Source organism: Capra hircus, chromosome 1 (assembly GCF_001704415.2).
Source record: "Capra hircus breed San Clemente chromosome 1, ASM170441v1, whole genome shotgun sequence".
In the NCBI taxonomy this organism is placed as follows: Eukaryota; Metazoa; Chordata; class Mammalia; order Artiodactyla; family Bovidae; genus Capra; species Capra hircus.
Genome location: NC_030808.1, coordinates 70,207,924 through 70,218,244, shown reverse-complemented (window position 1 = coordinate 70,218,244; position 10,321 = coordinate 70,207,924).

Below are 10,321 nucleotides of genomic sequence, written 5' to 3'. Positions count from 1 at the left end.
ACAGCAGGTTTCCGTCTTCCTCTGGTTGAACCAACGGGGAAGCACAGAGGGCGGCAGGGGGCAGAGCTGCAGCGCCACTGGGCCCGGGGTCGCAGCCCCGGAGGGCCCAGGGCGGAGGGCTGAGCTCTGCTCTGGGGGCCGTGCTGGTAGAGGCCAGGGGAGGAGTTCCAGGCAGGCATCAGGCTCTCTTCTTGAGCCCCTTCACAGTGAGAGGGGAGCCCCGGGAGGTTGGTTTGGAGAAGCTGCTGGACCTGAGAGAGCAGTAAGTGAAGGCCTGTTCCATTGCGTTTCCCCAAAAACAGCGCTGTCTTGGTCATCTGCCAAGAACCAGACCTCTGCACAAGAACCCTACGAGGCAAGCTCTAGGATACAGATGAGGAAAGGAAGGCTCAGAAAAGTTAAGAAGGCTGAAGGCTGAAGTTTAGCCAGGGTCTGAACCCAGGTCTATCTGGATTCAGATGGACCTGTCTGAGTTCTTTCCATTGTCCTGGCTGCCTTTCTTTCTGCCCAATGCTGTAACGTGCCAGGGTGGGGGCCACGAGCTTTCCTCCAATGCTGGGCACAGCTGGACAGACCAGGGCTGAAGCCAAGACTCACAAGGAAAATAAAGGACAGATGATTTAAGATAGAGAACAGCAAACCACGGTCGGTGGACCAAATCTATCTTTCTGCCTGTTTTTTTTTTAATAAATCACAAGTTAAGAATTTTTTTTTTTTACATTTTTAAATGGTTGAAAAAAGTCAAAAGAAGAATGGTATTTCATGACATGTGCGAATCATATGAAATTAAGTGTCAGTGTTCACGGGCAGGAACCCTGGCTTCTACCATAAATCCGTGGTTGCCATGGTGCCCCACCCACCACAGGCCCTTTGCCCCCTTTGGTAACTGCTCCTTAACTTTGGGTCCTGGAGGCCAGGGAGGCAGGAGCAGCTTGCTGGCCACCCCTTCTAGGGGCATCTCCAGGGCACTCACCATGCGCATCCAGTCTACATCACTTCTGACAGCCCTGGATGGGTTCTCCATCCTCAGCACCATCTGCAGCATCATGCTGGTAGTTTGAGGAGCTGAGAAAACACGGTGAAAGCTCCTGTCCTCATCCCTGCCTCCCACCCACTCCTGTCTGCCCTCAGAAGTCTACATGGGACTGGTCAAGAGGCATCTATACTGTAGGAGAAGCAGGGACCATTAAGGGGAGCCCTGCCACCCTTATTTCCCTACCCAGTTCCCCAACCACCTCTCCTTGTGGGACCCAGAAAAGTAGCTCAGGGAAGAGCAGCAGGTAGCAAGGAACAGTGGGCAAAGCAAGCTGGGAGGAATGTATAGGCCCTTTTGATATGAAATGGACAAAATGTCAGGATCTTGGGAATGTCAGGGACCTTAGGAATCACCTAGTCCATACCCTGACCTTGGCCTGAAGTACAGGCAAGGGGCTTGCCTCTGTCAGTCATAGCCTCTAGCTCTCCTGGGGGTGGAAAGGAGCCTGCATGTGCCTTCCTGGGCTTGCAGAGGGCATGGTGGTCTGGGCAGCAGTCTGGTACCACATGGCAGAATTCATCACAGTAGCAGCCTCCTCTCCTGCAGTGGTGATCCATTCCAAGGCAGCAGAGGGGCTGGGATTGGAAGCAGCTGCCTGGAGAAAAAGGGATGTTAAAAAGAGACAGACTGGGCTTCCCTGGTGGCTCAGTGGTAAAGAATCCACCTGCCAGTGCAGGAGACACAGGTTCGACCCCTGGTCTGGGAAGATCCCACATGCAGTGGAACAACTAAGCTCATGGGCCACAACTCTTGAGCCTGTGCTCCAGAGCTGGGGAATCACAACTCCTGAAGCCCGTGCACCCTAGGGCCTGTGCTCCACAACAAGAGAAGCCACCGCAATGAGAAGCATGTGCACCACAACTAGAGAGCAGCCACCACTCACCGCAATGAGAGAAAAGCCAGTGTAGCAATGAAGACCCAGCCCAGCCAAAAATCAATCAATAAAAAGTTTTAAAAGAAACAGATTTAACAAATAGTCCTGGGACATTGGATATTCATATGCAAAAGAATGAATCTGGACCTCTACCTCATACCATATACAAATATTAACTCAACGTGGATCACAGACCTAAATGTAAGAGTTAAAACTATAAAACTCTGCATGCTGTCATGACCTTGGATAAAGCAGTAGTTTCTCAGATGTGGACTTCCCTGGTGGCTCAGATGGTAAAGAATCCACCTGCAATGCAAGAGACCCAGCCAGGTTTGACCCTGGAAGATCCCCTGGAGAAGGCAATGGCAATCTACTCCAGTATTCCAGAATTCCACCAAAACCACCGTGACAAAAGAAAGAATAAAGGAGACTTAATCAAAATGTTGACGCTTTGTGCTTCTAGGGATACTATCGACAAAGTGAAAAGGCAACTCATGGGATGAGAAAACATCTGCAAATCATATAGGTGATAAGAGAATTTTATTCAGAGTATGTAAGAACTCTCACAAACTCTATAACAATAAACACAAATAACCCAATTTAAAAATGAACAAAGGGTAGAGACTCAAGAGGGAGGGGACACATGTATACCTATGGCTGACTCATACTGAGGTATGGCAGAAACCAACACAATATTGTAAAGCAATTATCCTTCAACAGTACGTGAATTATGTACTTGAATTATGCTTCAACAGTATGTGAGCTGAGAATGTCCAGATGTCCAAGCTGGATTTAGAAAAGGAAGAGGAACCAGAGATGAAATTGCCAAATTCCACTGGATCATAGAAAAAGCAAGAGAACTGCAGAAAAACATCTACTTCTACTCTATTGACTACGCTAAAGCCTTTGACTGTGTGGACGACAACAAAATGTGGAAAATTCTGAAAGAGATGGGAATACCAGACCACCTTACCTGCCTCCTGAGAAATCTGTATGCAGGTCCGGAAGCAACAGTTAGAACCAGACATGGAACAACAGACAGGTTCCAAATTGGGAAAAGAGTATGTCAAGGCTATATATTGTCATCCTGCTTATTTAACTCACATGCAGATTACATCATGAGAAATGCCTGGCTTGATGAAGCACAAGCTGGAATCAAGATTCCCAGGAGAACCATCAATAACCTCAGATATGCAGATTACATCACCCTTATGGAAGAAAGTGAAGAGAAACTAAAGAGCCTCTTGATGAAGGTGAAAGAGGAGAATGAAAAAAGCTGGCTTAAAGCTCAGCATTCAAGAAACAAAAATCATGGCATCTGGTCCCATCACTTCATAGCAAATGGATGGAGAAACAATCAAAACAATGACATACTTTATTTTCTTGGGCTCCAAAATCACTGCAGATGGTGACTGCAGCCATGAAATTAAAAGACGCTTTCTCTTTGAAAGAAAAGCTATGACAAACCTAGACAGCATATTAAAAAGCAGAAACATTACTTTACCAACAAAGGCCTGTCTAGTCAAAGCTATAGTTTTTCCAGTAGTCATGTATGGATGTGAGAGTTGGACCATAAAGAAAGCTAAGTGTCAAAAAATTGATGCTTTTGAGCTGTGGTGCTGAAGACTCTGAGAGTTCCTTGGACTCCAAGGAGATCAAATCAGTCAATATTAAAGGAAATCAGTCCTGAATATTCATTGGAAGGACTGATGCTGAAGCTGAAGCTGAAGCTCCAATACTTCAGCCACCTGATGGGAAGAGCCAACTCACTGGAAAAGACCCTGATGCTGGGAAAGAGTGAAGGCAAGAGGAGAAGGGGACCACAGAGTATGAGTTGGTTAGATGGCATCACCAACTAGATGGACATGAGTTTGAGCAGGCTCCCAGAGTTGGTGATGGACAGGGAAGCCTGGTGTGCTGCAGTCCATGGGGTCGCAAAGAGTCAGACACAATTGAGCGACTGAACTGAACTGAACTTCAGTTAAAAATAAATAAAAATTTTTTAAATGAACAAAAGATATATCTAAAGAGGATACACAAATGGCCTATAAGCACATAATTATCAGGAAAATAAAAATTTGAGTCACAATGAGTTACCACTTCACCACCATTAGGTTAAAATGAAAAAGAAAACAAGTATTGGTAGGGATGTGGAGAAACGAAACCCTTACATTGCTAGTGGAAATATAAAATGGTGCAGCTACTTTGCAAAACTGTTTGGCAGTTTCTCAGAATGTTAAATGTAGAGTTACCAAATGACCCAGCAAATCCACTTCTGGGTATATACTGAAAAGAATTGAAAATATATGTTCACATAAAAACCTGTCCAAAAATGTTGAGAGAAGCATTACTCATAATGGTCAAAAAGTGGAAATAATTCAAATGTTCAACTGATAAGCAGATAAAACAAAACATGGTATTTCTACACAATGGAATGCTATTCAGCCATAAAAATGAATGAAATGCTGATACATGCTACAGCAGGGAGGTACCTTGAAAATATGATACTAAATGAAAGAAGTCAGCCGTGAAATGTCACACGTTGTTTGAGTCTGTTTATGTGAAATGTCTGGAACAGGCAAATCCACAGAGACGGAAAGTAGATTGATGGTAGCTAGGGGTGGGAAGGTGTAGGCAATAGATGCGTGACTGTCAATGACGCAACATTTCTTTGGAAGGTGATGAAATGTTCTAAACTTAGGTAACAGTGTTGGTTGCACCACTCTGTGAATACGCTGAAAACCATTGAATTGTATATTTTAAAAGGATGTCTTTCACATTATGTGAATTCTATCTCAATAAAGTTGTTTCTAAAAAGAGACCGAGAGAGAAGAGTGACAAAACAAGAGTGGCAGGAGTGGCAGCAAGGGAAAAAGAGAGGCAACAGAGAGAGCAGAAGAGCTGCGGCAAGAGGGACAGAGAAAATCCACAGTCAGGAGGTCTCCAAGGTCCCTGCTCACAAAGCAGTTCGCCAACCCCAGTTCCTACTAATTCCCCAAGGTGTTCAATGCAATTGTTATCACAGTGGTAAAGAATTCACACAGGAGATGCCGGTTCAGTCCCTGGGATGGGAAGATCCACTGGAGAAGGAAACGGCAACTCACTCCCATATTCTAGCCTGGAAAACTGCATGGACAGAGGAGCCTGGTGGGCTACAGTCCTTGGGATCTCAGAGTCAGACACTGAGTGACTGAGCACTGAACACACACTTGTCCACTGCAAGATGAGGGGGTTATCTTCTGTAAGACGAGGAAGACAAGGCGCTGCCAGGTGGGGACCATGGCCCAAGTGACCTGGTGAGTCTGCGGCTCAGGTCGAAAGGTGCCCCAGGTGCTCTCTGCCCAGAACTCTCAACGTTGTTTTCCCTTTCCCTTGACCTTCTCATTAGGTTCACACTTGCCTGGGGCTTTGTTTAGGGATAAGCTGGAGGACATTCCAGAGCTGACAAGATCAACAGGGTGCAAGCCACAGAGAGGATGTGGGGCCAGGTGTGGCTAGCCCACCCTGTTGTGGAAACAGAGGCCAGCAGGTAGGTGTCTGGTGAAAAGGGAGCCAAAGACCAACCCACGCTCAAGGTGATGGTGGGAGGGGCTGGAGCAGTGACCTCTGAGTTTGGTCTGGCTTCTGCCTCATGTTCTGGTCAGGAGACTCCTGCTACTGATCAGTTTCCCTTCTTACACCAGCCCCCTTCCCACGTGCCTGGTTCAGGGTCAGGTTGTCACCAAGACCAGGAATCAACCAAAAGACTGTCCCAGGAGGGACTTCCGTGATGGTCCAGTGGATAAAACTCCGTGCTCCCAATGCAGGGGGCCCAGGTTCGATCCCTGGTTGGGGAACTAAGATCTCACATGCTACAGCTAAGCCCAAGTGCCTTAACAACTGAGCCACGCACTAGAAGTCTCATGCACCACAACTAGAGAAGCTCAAATTAAAAACAAAAACAAAAACAAAACACTCATTTCAAAGATAGGAGCAGTCCCAGGGACCATACAAATGAGGACCATAGCCCATGTGGGAGTCAGAGATCAAATCAGTGGTCTGGTGATACTAAAATCATGCTTTTAAAAGACAGGAACTGTCCCAGGGACCATACAAATGAGGACCATAGCCCACGTGGGAGTCAGAGATCAAGTCAGTGGTCTGGTGATACTAAAATCACACTTTTAATAGACAAGAACTGTCCCAGGGACCATACAGATGAGGACCATAGCCCACATGGGAGTCAGAGATCAAGTCAGTGGTCTGGTGATACTAAAATCACGCTTTTAATAGACAAGAACTGTCCCAGGGACCATACAGATGAGGACCATAGCCCATGTGGGAGTCAGGATCAAGTCAGTGGTCTAGTGATATCAGCATTTATTTTAACAGTTTAGGATGGGATGGAATGGAACGGAGTGGAGTGGAATAGAATAGAATAGGAAACATCCATATATATTGTATATGTAAGTTTCTTGGGGTTCTTTTTGAAAATTTTGTTTGCTTTTATATACATGTATTTAAGTACTGGATCAAAGGATGAAATATATTTCTTAATGTGGATTACGGCCAGAGAAGTTTGAAAGACACTGATCTAAAAATAGAAAAGCCATGTTCTTAAGGTCATGGTTGAGTGGGTGATAGAGCTGAGAGAGGAACTAGCAAGCCTGACTTTTTCCCTGTTTTCCCCACAACATGCAGTCACAAGGTTCTCCCTCAAAAAGCCACTGGCCACTGCCCTCTGGCACACTCTAAACACACTGCATACTCCTGCTTTTGAGCCTTTGTTAAAGCTGCTTCCTCTGCTAGGAAGGCCCTTCCCTCTCACAACCACTAGAAGAAAACATTCTTATCCTTCAAGGTCACGATTAAATTCAGTCTTCCCAGAGTTGCTAAGGAACTAGCTCATTATTCTGAGAGTGATAAATGAAGACTCATTTATCCAGTTTCCCACACAAACCAAATAGTTGAAGAGGGAAAGGTCTTTATAGAAGAACTCCAGCTAACAAATGCAGAAGGAATGACAGAGGTAGAAAACCACCATTTGTCAATTCCCAAGCCCCTCTCGCTAACGAAAAAATGGATCTAGGTGACAATCATCACTGGAAGTTAAAATCATTAGAGAAAGATCGAGGGGGACCTTTTTTAAATGGACCTACATATGAATGCACCTGGCTGATGAACTTTAACACCAGTAAAAGTGAGATGACCAGACATTGCTTGTCTCCTTCACGATACAGTAGGAAGCACACAGCCTCACCTACAGAACATTCTTACCAAAAGATACGAGCCTTAACTACCAGATTTCAGGTAATGCAATGGACAGAGGAGCACCCACCAAGATCAGATCAGACAAATCCAGAATGCAGGGCTATCTACAAGACAAATGGCGTGGTTTCTTCAACAAATACACAGCATAAAAAAGAAAAAGGCTGAGACTTAAGAATATAACAACTAAATGTAATGTATAGACCTTGTTTAGATCCTGATTCAAATAAGCCAATTGCAAAAAGGCCTTTTTGATAGTTGGAGAAATATGCACACTGATAGGTATTAAGTGGTAGTAGTTATTTTCATTGTTTCAGCTCTGATAAGGTATTGTGGTTATATTATTTTAATATGATAGATAAGAATTTGGGCAAAGTGTTGATAATTTTGAAGCTAGCCAATAGGTTCACTGGGTTCATTAAACTATCAAATTTAATGAACAAATTTTCATAATAAAAATTTTTTAAAATAAATTTGATCTATCCTGAGAGGACTTTCTACATCCCCTAGCTGGGATGTAGGGTTTAAATTTTTCCTTTTACACTTAAAACCTATTGATTTCATTATGTTAACATTCAGTTCAGTTCAGTTCAGTTCAGTCGTGTCCGACTCTTTGTGACCCCATGAATTGCAGTATGCCAGGCCTCCCTGTCCATCACCAATCCCCAGAGTTTACTCAAACTCATGTCCATCGAGTCAGTGATGCCATCCAGCCATCTCATCCTCTGTCATCCCCTTTTCCTCCTGTCCCCAATCCCTCCCAGCCTCAGAGTCTTTTCCAATGAGTCAACTCTTCGCATGAGGTGGCCAAAGTACAGGAGTTTCAGCTTTAGCATCAGTCCTTCCAAAGAACACCCAAGTTAACATAGCATTAATCCCTGTCTCAATCATTGTTACTATCTTCTTTTCCAGAAGTGTGTATCTGTCGTCCTACCAGCTCATCAAAGGCAGAAAATGCATCTCTGTAGTTTCATTATCAAGTAATTTATATTTAGTTTAAAAGATCTGAGTTGAGCTTGGGCTCACACTTGCGCTCCCAGGGGCATCCAAATGTCAGGACAGATTTACAGTTCCTAACAGTGCTGACCAGTCCTATCAGAAAAATGGCAGCACAATAAGGAAAAGAAAGTCCACCCCATGGTGAGCAAGCACTCATTCATTCACTCATTCATTCCTTTTATTCTATTCAGTGACTCTTTGAGCCGGGTACTATGGTGGATCATGGAGGTACATTCCACTGCCCTGCCCCACCCGACAGTTCAGAGAAACACCTTCCGGGAGCTCAGTCTAGTGAAAGGAGAGGCATCTCACTACCGGTAACCAGAACATTGCCATACTGCCTGGTAAGTGCTGCACCACAGGTTAGAGGAGAGGGCTGCGGGGTTGGCAGAGAGGCAGTGCACCCATCAGGAAACAGCTTTCTGGTGGGGATCCAACAGCTCAGGGACTCCCCTGTGACCATCCCATTGGCTTCAGATGAAGAGGTTTATAGAAGTGACAAACTAAGGGGCCGGGAAAAGCCCCAAACAAGGTGGGGTGAAGAACCCAATGCTAATAGTTTGCAGCCCTTCAGAATAATATTCTTAAATATGTTTGACAGTTTTATAGAGAAGAGGGTAAGCATGGCCGGGGAAAGGTGTGGAAAGGGGGCATGAGGCAGACTCAGCCTCCCGCTACAGTTTTTACAAGCAATGTATTAACGCATCTTTTGTTGCTTAAGCACACCTTAAGGCGCCCATCCTTGCAAAAAGTATTCCTACCAATGATACCCAGTTTTCTCCCAAAAGATATTCTGGCAGATACAGCTTTCTCCATCCCACTGCATTTCCAGGAATATTTTAGCAAACCGAATGGGTTGGTACCCAGTGAGTCTGCCTATGAATCCAGATCTGGGCTTGTCACACCGCCTTCACTCCTAGCCCTCTGACAGGGCACATTCTAGAGCTTTGTGCTGCTTCCACTCATAGGAACCTCTTCTAGACATTCCTCTGGACTCTCCAACAAAAATAGACCTTCCCAAGTGAATCACCCAAAGACATCTTATAAATATGGATGTGGTACATAGAGAAGCCACCTTAAGCACTGGTAGATGCTTAGTAAATGAATAAATGAATTATTTCATTAATAAATTAGCAAACATTAGAAGGATCATGCCACGGACAAAAATGGTTGAGTAAATGAATGAATGAATAAGAAAGAGACTAGAGGCCAGGTCCCTTTGACCTGCTAGCCTGGCTCTTCACCTGTCTCCTGGTTTGGGGCACAGGGCTCAGCCACCGTAGGAGGAGGAAAATCAGCCCCATGGCTGCAGGCATCAAGCAGAGACAGTATTTCAGGGACCAAGAACAGGACTTTAAATACCTACTCTTTCCAATCAGGTCATTTGGTAAACTCACAGGGAGGAGCCCGCTGACACCTGGGCCATCACTGGCAGAGGGCAGGGGTGTGGCACCAAGACAGGGGCACAGGTGTCCCAGCTGCTTGGAATAGCTTGGTCAAGCAGAGGTAACATGGCAAGAAGCAATTTCCTATCTTCTGGTGTTTCCAGGCCCTTGGGAAGAGCAGAATCAGAGAAACCAGAGAGATTGCTACTAGGAACTACGGAGATCATCTGGTCTGACCAGCCTGTTTTATACAGATAAGGTTCTATCTTATCTTGTAAGGCCCATAGAAGACAAGAGGTAACCCAAGTTCACACAGCTCAGTTATTATAGAGCTAAGGTGTAGAGCTTGGTCTCCTGGTTCACGCCAGTGTTCTTTAAACCAAATGTAGTAGAAGAATTCAGAAATGCTCCTGGGAGGGCCCATCAGCCTGGAAAATCATCAGGGCAGCTCTATTACCCCCTAGCCGGTATAAGTTGTCTATACCACAGGAACGCTGACAGAACAGGAGGAGGTTGAGACGTAGAGATTTGAGGAGACTGTCTACTATAGGAAAATGTGAAAAGTAAGGTGACTCCAAAATCCTTTAAGCTAGGCTTCAGCAGTATGTGAACCAAGAACTTCCGGATGTACAAGCTGGGTTTAGAAAAGGCTGAGAAATCAGAGATCAAAGTGCCAGCATTCATTGAATCATGGAGAAAGCAAGGGAATGAATAGATGAATGAATGATTGCTGGGCTGCAGTGGCCCCTTTCCCCTCCCCTGTTGAATAGTCTTCTCACT